We start from the raw sequence: 13,060 nt of genomic DNA on the forward strand, positions 1-13,060 counted from the left end.
TGAGTAAATAACTTGTTTAGTTTTCTAGCCAAAGTTTAACAATGTTCTATTAGATTCTGGTGACAATGGTGGAAGATCATAAATGTCAATTATCTTGAAATGGTATAAACAGGTCCTATAATTTGCCCAATTAATCTGCCAACTGACTACAATCTTTCACAAGCTGATAAGGATTTTCAGAACTGACGTTCTACTGTTGACCAGTGTTCAACCGACGTGGGATATGTGCACCTCCAAGGAAGTGTGGGCCTCCATAAATCTAGTAAAATCATTTATTATTTACATTAACAAGATAAACAGCAACATGTTTTCCAAAGGGACCTTATATTACCCCCTAGGTGACAGCATCAGTCCAACATGGGCTCGTCATCTGCAACAGTATAAGTTAAATTAATAAACAGCCTCAATTTTATCAGCCAATTCCAACTTCAAATTTGATCTGTTTCTTTTTTCAAGGTCCTTTTTTAGTCATTTATATTTAATGTAAAATTATATTTTGAATCTTTCAATAACTTGAAACAAAACATTTGGGTTTAAAAAAAGGATTAAAATAAAAAATAAAGTCTCCAAGTCCCCTCTACCAACCACTCACAGCTGACTGGAAACTGATCGATTTACATCATCAGCCAAGTGATCAATGCATCCTCAGTTATTATTTATTCATTTCTATATGTTTACTTTAAATTTCCATCTCTGCCCAAAGCATTTACATCTTCAAAAGCACAAATTCTAAATCCAACCTCTTCGGTGTGTTTATGAAAGACCTTTTTAATTTAATTGGTAAAAGACATTTTACTTCTAGTCTAACTGCTCTTTACTTCAGTTCTCTGCTCTGTACGTCAATACAACCACATATTACAGAAGCAAAAACCTACCAGCTGTTCCCTGCAGAGGAAACACGTACAAATCCATCTGATGGTGAATGAACGCAGTCAAGAAACAGTCATGTAGCTCACACTCGCCTGACTTGGGTTTGTGTTATGCAGCCATGTGAGTATTTTTTTAGACAAGGCGGTGCACTTAGAGCCAGTCTGTTTCAGAAATCACTGCTGGGACTGAGCTGTCCCATGACATAAGTGCAAAACTGTCACAGCTTTCCAAAGACTAAAACAAAAAAAAACAACAGCAGTTTAACTAATGGAAGTAAGAAGCACACACCAGAGACTTGACCGGACGGCTTTTCTCTTTTTGATGGAAATAAAAAGGGACTGATTTCCAGAAGCACATTTAACGGCATCATAACAACAACATAAATATTAAAACCGACTGCAGCGGCTCAACAAGTATCAAATGCTCGGCTGGCTTTGAGTGTTTGGACGGAGTCATTTTTAAATCTTCTTTTGATTTCCTGATGAAAAATGTTTTCTGGTTAACATAAACAAGCAGAGATGCCAGTGAGCGATTTGTAGCCTGACCAGCCATAACCGGTAAAAAACAATCACTCACAGATTTTTCCACATTCACACAGAAGCCCTACGATGCTTTATACCACACACTTGTGTGAGAGAACAAACATCACAACCATATAAACATACAGACGCTGTGTAGATGTTCTTTAAAAAGTTTGCAGTTAGTTCAGATAAGTTATGATTGAGTTGAGTAAACGGCGTGCTGCCCTCATTCATTCCAACCGACAGATTAACAATAGCTTCTAAATGAAAAGTTAAACTCAAACTTTCATAAAACAGGTGATTACTGCTCTTCCAGTTTTCGTAATATCAGTTTTCAAAGCCACTAAAGTATAACTTTATATATGTATACAAACATAAGTCAACTAAACTTTACTGTATATGTTTATTTTAATAAAGTGAAACTACATTGCTGTTCTTATTCATGTATTTATGGATAATTTACAATACAAAGAAAGCTTCATAACTTTATATTGCCTCACAATTTTAAAGTTTGGGAAGCAGTTCTTGTTAAGGTCTGCAAAATGCTTAGGAAGAGATAGAATTTTAAATAAATAAATAGCTGAGAGTGATCACTTGGTTGGTGTTGTGAATCACAAAATTCTGATTGAGCTATAACTGGTAGGGCTGAACAATTAATCCTTTTTAAACTGAAATCGCAATTCAACACGTTGCAATTAGCAAATCAGACAGAGTGTGATTATTTTACAAGCTACACGGCACCTTGTCCAGGTTTCAGCACTGCAGCGCGGTTTTACAAATCCACTCGCCTCAGACGTATTTTCTGTCATCTTTCCGGTGGACAGCAGGGTCCTCTTTTTGAGATTTAAAAAAAATACGTCCGAGTGTGATTCTGCTCTGTCTGAACCTAAAATATGTTAACATCGGATTTATGCTGCTTGTTATCCTCCACTCTCTCACAGCCGGTGAGATGGAGGGGAAGAGGAGGCAGCCGCAGCGCAGAGGACGGAGTAGCTGGATGTTTGTGCAAAATGCAGAGAAAGTGCGAGTTACTCTCACTCCTCACATTCTTGGACGGGCTTCACACCCGTGGGGGATACAAGTCCCATCAGATTTTTCCCCCATGAGAGGGTACAACATCTGAAAAAGACAAAGACATTTTATTGAGTGGAGTCGCTCTAAACACGTTCTCAATCATGTAGAGTGAAAAGATGAGCAGTGCTGTACATCAGATAAATAACATCAGACTGTTTAGTTTTTACAAGGACCAAGTAAAAACCTGTTCTAGAGGAAACTTCTCTGTTTTGGCCACAGTTGCATCATGTAGGTGGCAAGTGAAGCCGTTCATATCTCAGCTTTTTGTCCTTGTTAGAATATGAAGCTGTTCATATTTTGATGCCATGTGATAATCCTCCATCTCAAAAATAAAATATATTTCTGCATGGACACTGAACAGAAGCTGGAATTTGAAGGTTAAATTGGAAGCTAAACTGCAATATTGGTCAGAAAAATCATCAATAAGATTTTTCCCCGTGTCGTTCTGGCCTAGTGGCTGGTTTGTCAAACCTGTAGACTGCTTTATTTCTTAAGTTAAAAACAATAAGGGGAGAGGGCACCTGTCTTGCCAATGTCACACTATATTTTTAAATGTGGTCTTTCACTTCCAAAGTAAATGAAAATGAACCCATAAGAGACCAATGTGACATATTTGTCACATACAGTTTGAAACATTTTGCTTCAATTTATAGAATAAAACTTTGCTTAAAATCCTGTTGAATCCTGTTGAACATAATCTGATACTTGTCTTCTGTCCCATATAGATACCCAGAATTAGAAAACCACATTATAATAATTTTAAACTATCACATGGTAATAAATGGTATATAGTAAGAGGCCTGAGAAGTAAGGTCTAGTTGAACCTTATTACCAACAGTGGGGCGCAGCTCACTGGAAAGTCTCACATAGAAGCTCTGAAACTTGAAGCAATAACTTAAACACAATGAGATAAGATTAACTGACTTTAGCTGATGTCCAGACAGCTGGCAGCTGACTCTCATGTCCACTGTATGGAGTCTATCCAAAGACATGAACCAGTTTCCATACAGTTGTGCTTGTTAGAAACTGTGGTTCAACACTATTTGTAGAATCTAGCATAAAGTCATCCCTATATGTAGTTGTACTTGCAGGCTTGTTCTAGAGAAGGTACTGGTAGTTACTGGACTGGTTCTGATGACACTGATGTCCGCAGAACACTGATGGTCAGTATGTTACAAGAAGAAAGATGGCTATCCCAGTTAATTAAAAACAGCAACAACAACAAATGTTTAAACAAATTAAATTTTGCTGCAAGAACAGCATCATAGTACTGAGCCCTCCTGCTATTAAACTGCACTTTAATTTCTTCTAGAAAAGTTTCACAGTTTTACTTATATCTTTATTGTGATCCTGTTTCGTCCGACTACACGGAGACAAGCCATTCAGCTAAAGGGATTTGAATCTCAGAATTGATGTTTGCATCTGATTTCAGACAAACTGCAGCCAAGCGTTGGGATTTTTGGTACTGACAGATTTGTCTTTTGTTTACAGTTAAGTTAAATACGAGGGGCTAAGTCATGCCTAGAGGAGAACCTCTAGTGAAAACAGATTGAGAAGATTGAGATTGTGAAATCGGATTGAAGCATCCTTAGAAATGGGAGACTCAAAAGTGTAATGCAAAAAAAAGCTAAATCTGAGACTGACATGGAAAGCGGCATCACATTTTATTATCGTGCTGCACTTTTGCCTGCAGCAAGAAGACAGGGCATAGGGCTTACAACATGTCAGAGTTAGCGGCACTGTGCAGAACTCTGCAGCTCATTAATGAAGACGTTCCTCTACCTCAGTGCAGTGCAATCACAGTGTGTGGGCTGGGCTGTTCCCACCACATTTCATTGATACACTGAAAGAAACACTTATAGGCAGCACATAAAGGGAGCCTAATTACATCTCCATGACAACCAAAAGGCCAAGACATAAGATCAGTGAAGGATGGTTATTTAAAATGGTGAGTCACAGCTGAAGTCTGTGGATTTTCAGTGATCTGTGACCTTAGGTGGAGAAATAATAGCCTTTTCTATGCTCACAAGAAATTGTGAATGGTTTAGAATGGATTTAGGGATATTTGAGGGGATTAAAGTACTAAAGCATTAGAAAAGAAGTTTATGTAGCTGCTGATTGTGAATGAGTTTACTATATGCCATTCATGAGAGATTTGGCAGAAACCCAAACACAATGTGGCAAATGGTTACTAATACTACTAAAGCAGCAAGGAACTACATGTTTGATAATATTCTTAGAAGAAATATGATATATGTGCTTAGTAAAACTTTCAAACAGACAACTCGAGGCGAGTGCGTGACCTACAGACCACAGACTTGACTAATAGGACACCATTAGTTGTGCATTCAAAGGGACTCCATCATTCATACAGAGAAATATTTTTCTCTGGCTTTCTAACATGGAATCCTGCTTCACTAGTTGCTGCAGTGCTGGATAATGCTTGTCTGTCTGTCTCCATTCATGGCATATTAATACTGTTTCTATGTCTTCAGAAGGAGGGGGTCTGGGGCAACGGGAATACTGTGAATGCTTCTCTTCATTGGAGACTGAAGTAGGCCTAACTTGGGGCTGTTAGGACTCTTGCTCTGAAACAAACCACAGATTATACATCCCCAGTGCCACATACAACAGCCACAATCCTCTGGACTTCCTTTTCTGAGGAATACTACTCCCTGCTGGTGTGGTTTCTGTTCCTGTTGGCTTCATTCATGAGCTGGTGAGTTGATGAAAAGATGAACAGAAGCATGGGATTATTACTTTGGCTAATCACGAGGGGGAAGAGTGACCGCTGTGTCTGTTATTAAGCCTGTAATGATGATTTGGGCCCATCACACTGCGGGGATGAAGAAAATTTACTCGTTTCAATGGGTGAAAGTGGTGATTCTGTGAAGCTCTGCCCTGTGTCTGCTGCTTTGTGGGGTTTCTCACAGAGGATGCCAGGGGCCTCTCAAGCTTTCCCACATTGGATACAGAGAGGATCTAGAGGCGCAAAGCATGGCCTCCCCACAAAAGCCACTGTGACCTTCAAGTGTAGTGTGGGTCCAAATGGATGGCTCGAGAACCACAATGAACCTCGATTCACTATCACTTCTGCCCTTTGAAACTCAAGCACCATAACCAATTTCTAGATGCAGCATGCAGCTAAGGCTGGACATCAGACCTCAGTACATTTCTGGCAACGAACAAAATGTGTGAGATGCATTAAGTATCAAAACCCACAAAGACCTGAAAGCTGGCACTGAATGCCAACTTAAGATTCTTGATTGTTTGTGATTTCTCTCTAAGACAGATCCTGACTATTTTGAATATTTTCTTTTATTCTTGAGCAGATACTGCTGGTGTTCAACATTTCCTGCTTAAAAAACGGTATTTTTCTGTGAAATTTTTTTTTTACAAAGGATGAACACAACTGATGCCAGAGTTCTGATGCTGATTTAAATACTGGCTAATGTAGCCTTTAATTAAGTGTATCATAGTATACACTAGTAAAGTATACTTACCATATACCATGGTCAGATGGTTCCACTGCCAAGTCAAAATCTGGTTCCACTGTTTAATAACTTTCACCAGAGTGCTCAGTGGTGGAAAAGCTGTATTTTAGATGCATAGCAATGCAGACGTGGATGCTTCTGAATTGATGTACAAATGTTAAAAAATTGATTAACTGTAAATTAATAAAAACAATGTAGAGGAATGCAAAAGGCGGAACTTAAAAATGTGGAAGTGCAGCGCCTGGACCGTCTGTGGTGTGCACATAACAGTAGATGGAGTTTTCTTCGTTTGTCGACAAATATGAGAAACCGTGTTTCAAGTTTTCGAACAGGGGGGAAAAGATGCATCAATAATTGTTTTATAAATCAAATCACAGCCATCTGAATTGTTATCGAATTGAATTTTGGTGTACCTGAAGATTCCTACCCCCAGTCAGCTTGGCTCTGGTACTCTGCCGAATGTCGGAAACGATGGAATTACAGCAACTCGGCTGGACAAAATATACCATCCCTCAATCAATTTACCCTTGAATTCTTTTTACTTACATTATATATTTTGGGGTCCCCAAATGGAACCAACCAGTGAAACTTTTGCAGTTCAGCATTTTTAAACATCTGTAAAGACGCCAGCCAATCAAATCGTACTGTTGAAACAATTCCAAACATCAGATCTGCCCACCATCACACAATAAAGCATTGTTTCCTAGTAAGTGACTAAGCTAAAAGCAACACAGTTCCTTAATGGTCATAACCAGCCATGTCCTTGTCAGCTGTCCTGCTGCTCCTTGTTCATTCTGCAGCTCACTGAGCAGACTGAGCTAGGTGTTACCCTAATTTAGTGGAATTATCTTGCACTAAATTCAGAGTACACCTGTGTTACGACTATTACGTAACATAAAGTGAGTCTCCCACTGTAACTGAAGCAATCAGGGATAGAGAGGGGCTAGCTTACAGATAAACTAATTAAGGTTTGTTAAATACCTTGGCATATGTTTTGTGTTATTTTCTTAATAAAAAAGTAGAGGCTATGAAGGATCTGAAAAATATCTGAAGGTCACCTAATTTAGCTGGTGACAGAATGGCCCATGAGCATTTCTCATATAGATAGTTGTGTAAAGATCTGGTGTGTGTGCATTAAGGGAAGGGTGGGGAGATGAATTATTGTGTGGGGAAGCCTGAATACATCTGTTAAAAAAGTGCAACAAGCAGCCCACTATTTAAAACTGCTGGCAGGCCAAGAAAGGTTTTTGTCAGCGGAAGCCCTGAAAGTTAGCGTAAGCCTGTCATGATAAGACTTGCTTGTGTTCTAGCAAATCTCTGGAGAACTTTTGAAGATAAACCTACACTGCTTTTTGAAAAATGTTAGTCAAGTTCAAGTACACATGGAAGCCCATGTCCATCACTGTGGTCGGCAAAAGGAAAAGAAACAAAAAACAAAACTGTACTAAGTCAAAATTAACAATTATTGTAGCACCCTAAAATATGAAATGATAACTTGATCTTTAGATGACTATTGCTATAAAAATAAAATAAAATAAAGCCCTACAAACAATAACAATTGGTTTCTTGGCATAATTTTTTTTTTTTTTAGTTTTGCTGGAACCCAAAGTGACAGTACTGATATCGGACATGACCATCACACTCTGCTCCTCCTTTTCCTCTGAAAGATAAGAAAACCATCAACCAGGCAATAATCAAAGGTCTAACTTCAGAGCCAGAGTGTTGCCAGAGCCCCAAAATCTCTTTCAACAAAACCAGTTTTAAGGAAAGTACTGGAAAACTTGTCAAGCATCCTTATGATTGGCCCTTTTTTTCCAAACCAGGGCAAACAAAAAGGTCTTGCTGGTTGACAGATGCCAAGGGCAAATATAAATATTTATAACTATGGCTCTTAAAAGTGTTCAAACCCAACCCAAGTTGGCCTTGACTGAGAAGGCATTGTTTAGGAAAGTAAATCAATGTTTTTCCATGGGAGGACTTGTTTCACTATGATATTACGAATAAAAGAACAATTAAAAAATCCTATTAAATGTGCTGTGGACACATTAACAGACATTCTGCATAAGAATTAAATTATTTAAGTTGCCCCAATTATGCCTAAAAGATAAGTAATAAGTTACCTGGATGTGCCAAACCCAGCTGCCCAACAAAGAGCCACTATCCACACACAGTTTATGGCAAAAAAAGCAAATAGTGCCACTCTAAGCTAAACAAATAAACAGGGATGTGGCACTAGATTTTGACTGATATGAACCAACTTTAAGCTCGCAGGATAAAAATAAACTCCTTGCATAACTAAAATACTTAGTGGGAAAAAATTTTATATTCAAATCCTCCAACAAACACACACATCCTGTTATCCAATCTTTAGCATTAGCCTTCCCACCTCAACTATGATTCACTCAACCTGAAATGAACGTAATTATTGTCACTCTACACCTACAGAAGTAAAAGAGCTGAATGACTTTTGTTGAAGTCCTTCTATGAGTCATGAAATTTGATTTGATTCATGAATCAAAACAAGTCACACAGGTTCATTTCCTGTGCTGTAAAATAAATGGCTGAATGACATAAAACATGAAGCAGCAATCAGGCTCCATAAAACTTCATAATCCTCTAAACGCAGCAGTGTTTATCCTGTCATAGGCTGAATTACAGTGCTCTTCCACAGTAACAGCACACAGGCCTACAGGTGGAAACAAAAATATACTTCCAACCCCACCCAACCAGCCAACTCATAATATTGTGTCAGAGCACTGAAATTGTGAAATTTCATAACAGCGAGGTAATCCACCCACCGAAACTTCATACACTTCCCCAATGGCAATTTCAAGCTATATTTATAATTATTTTTAGAAACTAGGCCAATCATGAAAAGTGTGGTGTGAAGATCGCTCAAGCTCTGCTTCCCAAGTCAAAAATACCTCTTTTCTTAAAATAGCTTGTAGGAGATACAGAGCAAGATGATAACAGCTCTGCTTTTCTTTGTCACATAACCAAGGCACACTTTTAAAAAAAAAAAAAAAAATCCGTCTTCTACAGTTTAACTTTGAGGAAACGATGCTGTTTGACAATCAAAAATGGTGCAACAGCTTTTTGTGGAGAACAAGATAAACATGTTGAGGCCTGACAAGCAGAGGTCACAGTAGGCCTGAAAAAAGACGAGTAACGCGGGTTGGAGATTGTGCACCTTGAGTTTTGCAGTCTGATGGTACAAACATGACAGGACAACCTCTGAGAACTTGATGTGGAGAAACAGACGGAGTGGGGAATGATGTATATGTGCTGCAGTTCTTTGAATCAAACCAGATGTTAGAAACAGAGCTGCAAGCACACACACCAAAGGTTTTTACAGATGTGACAATCCAGGCTCTGCCATGCATCTGCAGCCTGATGATGCATCACTCTGCTCTTTGAAGCATTTAAGCTACTTTTCTAGCACAATGATCTGGTGTAGCTTGTATTCCATAACTTTCTTCTAACTGTCCCAATTTCCCATGATAAAAACAAAAAAACGTTTTCATGACAACATTCCTAACTTAATGTCCAAGTGGAAATAATGTATTAAAAAAGAAAACAAAAAAATCGCAGCACCCAGAAAAATGAAATCCAATGCTTGGTTATGCTCAATATTCACCAAGACAGGAGAATATTCATCATTACAATAACTTAGAGCTTGTAAGAGGCTTCATTGAAGCCCTGTGAATAACAAGAAAGCACAAAGCAGCCGCTGTGATTTGATTTGACAGAGGATACATGTTAATGTTAGGGCGACCTAATTCCTGTTGTGGGTCTCACGAAGCCCCCTTGCTCCTCCACCCACGAACCCAGCCAGCTCCCCTCCCTCCCTCTCTGAACGTGTAATAACAAAGCATTGATCAATACAGTGTACTTTCCAGTGAGGCAGTCCAGAGACCCCCTCTTTGTTCCAGTGCCAGCGCAACAGCACAACGAGCCGAGTTCTGACCTCTTGTATGTTGTCGCGCTCATCTTTTAGCCCCCCTCTTCTTCTTCTTATTTTTTTTTTTTTTTTTTTTTTTTGAGAGCCCCCTTCGCCAAAATTTCCCTCCCTGCCTCCGAGCTACTTCTGAAATGTTCAACCCTTACAGGAAGGGTTACAACTATTAAACTAAGCCAAGCTCCTTGTACGTTCCCACTTTACTTCCACTGTGATATAAGCATCATGTAGGGGGATAAATGAGGGGGGCAAAGTGTTTGTTTGTGGGTGATACACTGTTACAGCGAGAGGAAACATGCGCGTACACAGCGACATTGTAACAAGTGTGATTGGGTTTTGCGCAACAGAAAACATGAAAACTCACCGAAAACTCCTGCAGCGGCCGGTGGAAACCCTTAAAGGGGGGAGAAAAATCAAGGCCCAGTGGGAATGGATCTGCTCTTTCTCTTCCACGTTTTTCAACCCCGGCCGCTGTCTCCACACCCCAAGAACCGAGAGTGAGCGGGGTGGGGGGCTCTGGGTGATAGCAGAGGAGGGAAGCACGACCTGGGACACACAGCCAACACTTCGCAGTCAGTTTTTCTGCTAAATCCAGACTAAGAAGGAACCCCTCCGAAAAAACACAACGATTTCCCCGCGTATGTCGTCTCGTCGGAAGGTTCTTTCTCTGCCCCACGGGACGGTAAATCCCACAGTTTATCCGCTGTATCCGGGCGCGTCGGTCGACTATTCTAGTCCGCCATGTTGTGTGTCTGTCTGCATAGGAAGAATGGGAAGCGAGCAGAAAATTCCCAGGCCAGGCCCCGTCTCTTCTCCGCTCGGGTTCTCCGCAGGAATCAGCGACACCTGCTGGCAGACCTGCACACTGCACGGTCAACACTGCAGCAGCGCACCGCACGTGGACCGACCCAACAGGTTGTTCAGAATCAGATTTTTACAATAAATTTTCCGTAAACTTTTCCCCAATTAACTAATATAACCATGTACTTGAAGAAAAAGAACAAGAAAAAAATATGTATGTACACACACACACACACATACACACTACTCACAAGAAGTTGGGGATATTCAGGCTTTTTGTATGATGTGAGAATATACTTTAACTTTCTCTAAGGCTTTGAAGGAAGTGTTTGAACTATGAATCGACCTCTAAATGTTCTGGTTCAGTGACAACTTAAACAGTCCTCTTCATCATACTGTTCACATTTTGACATAAAACCAAGAGACACCACATGGCAAGGTATGGAGACATCATTCAACCTGAATGTCCCACATTAATGATATATCAGTTTAGCATGAACTTTTTACATTTATAGCCAATTTCAGCCAAGTCCAATAAACTTTATACACACACACACACACACACACACACACACACACACATATATATATATTCATGGCCAGGTAGACAACTGTAAAATTAATGACAGGCATGTATATTTATATTTAAATATTATGTTATATTTAAATTTGTCTGTCCATCTTCTGTATCCGCTTCTTCAAATGCAGGCTGGAGCCTATAAAATTATTCTCTTTTGTGACAAACACGCAGATTCAAGCCCAGAACTTAATATGGGAAGAAAAAAAAAAGGTATAAATTTGAATTTTGTGTATACCAGTACTGCTGGTGAAAACCAATCATAAATAGAAACATGATACTGAAACTGGCTAACTCTGATTTTACATTGTTATGGCTGAACATATTTGAGATTTTGATGCATACAGTGTGTGCAGAATTATTAGGCAAGTTGTATTTTTGAGGATTAATTTCATTATTGAACAACAACTATGTTCGCAATGAACACAAAAGATTCATAAATATCAAAGCTGAATATTTTTGGAAGTTGGAGTGGGGCTTTTTTCAGTTTTAGTATCTTAGGAGGATATCTGTGTGTGCAGGTGGCTATTACTGTGTATAATTATTAGGCAACTTAACAAAAACCAAATATATACCCATTTCACTTATTTATTTTCACCAGGGAAACCAATATAACAACTCAAAATTTACAAATATACATTTCTGTCATTCAAAAACAAATCAGTGACCAATATAACCACCTTTCTTTGTGAGGACACTCAAAAGCCTGCCATCCATAGATTCTGTCAGTGTGTTGATCTGTTCACGATCAACATTGCGTGCAGCAGCAACCACAGCCTCCCAGACACTGTTCAGAGAGGTGTACTGTTTTCCCTCCCTGTAGATCTCACATTTGATGAGGGACCACAGGTTCTCTATGGGGTTAAGATCAGGTGAACAAGGAGGCCATGTCATTATTTTTTCTTCTTTTAGACCTTTTCTGGCCAGCCACGCAGTGGAGTACATGGATGTGTGTGAAGGAGCATTGTCCTGCATGAAAATCATGTTTTTCTCGAACGATGCTGACTTCTTCCTGTACCACTGCTTGGAGAAGGTGTCTTCCAGAAACTGGCAGTAGGACTGGGAGTTGAGCTTGACTCCATCCTCAACCCGAAAAGGTCCCACAAGCTCATCTTTGATTATACCAGCCCATACCAGTATCCCACCTCCACCTTGCTGGCGTCTGAGTCGGAGTGGAGCTCTCTGCCCTGTACTGATCCAGCCACGGGCCCATCCATCTGGCCCATCAAGACTGAATGAAACGCTTGATTGTTCGGTGATCACGCCTCAAAAGCTTGGCAATTTTAAGAGTGCCGCATCCCTCTGCAAGACATCTCACGATTTTTGACTTTTCAGAGTCCGTCAAATCTCTCTTCTGACCCATTTTGCCAAAGGAATGGAAGTTGCCGAATAATTATGCACACCTGATATAGGGTGTTGATGTCATTAGACCACACCCCTTCTCATTACAGAGATGCACATCACCTGATATGCTTAATTGGTAGTAGGCTTTCAAGCCTGTACCGGTTGGAGTAGAACATGCATAAATAGGATGATGTGATCAAAATACTCATTCGCCTAATAATTCTGCACACACTGTAGTAATAGCTTGCAATACCAGAAGATTTTTGCTATTTTCTCTAATAGCATTTCAATAATAAAGTTTTATATAGAATATTGCTTCAGCAAGAAGATATTTGGAAGGTGCTTCGAAATAAAAAACTAATTGTTTTCTATAGTTAAAATACACTTAAATGTGAATATTTATATTTTTAATCTGAATAGG

At 39.5% G+C, this 13,060-nt stretch overlaps 1 protein-coding gene across 1 annotated transcript in view; it reads right to left on the reverse strand.

Moving 5' to 3' along the window:
* The window catches only part of ptpra (protein tyrosine phosphatase receptor type A), a 29,167-nt gene extending 18,447 nt beyond the window's left edge, over positions 1 to 10,720 (reverse strand). Inside the window, exon 1 of the mRNA XM_041980484.1 lies at positions 10,282 to 10,720. The gene's annotated coding sequence lies outside the window, so the exon portion shown is untranslated. The remainder of the gene's footprint in view (positions 1 to 10,281) is intronic.
* Between the last annotated feature and the right edge of the window lie 2,340 nt (positions 10,721 to 13,060).

This window comes from Melanotaenia boesemani, chromosome 3, assembly GCF_017639745.1.
Source record: "Melanotaenia boesemani isolate fMelBoe1 chromosome 3, fMelBoe1.pri, whole genome shotgun sequence".
NCBI classification, from domain to species: domain Eukaryota; kingdom Metazoa; phylum Chordata; class Actinopteri; order Atheriniformes; family Melanotaeniidae; genus Melanotaenia; species Melanotaenia boesemani.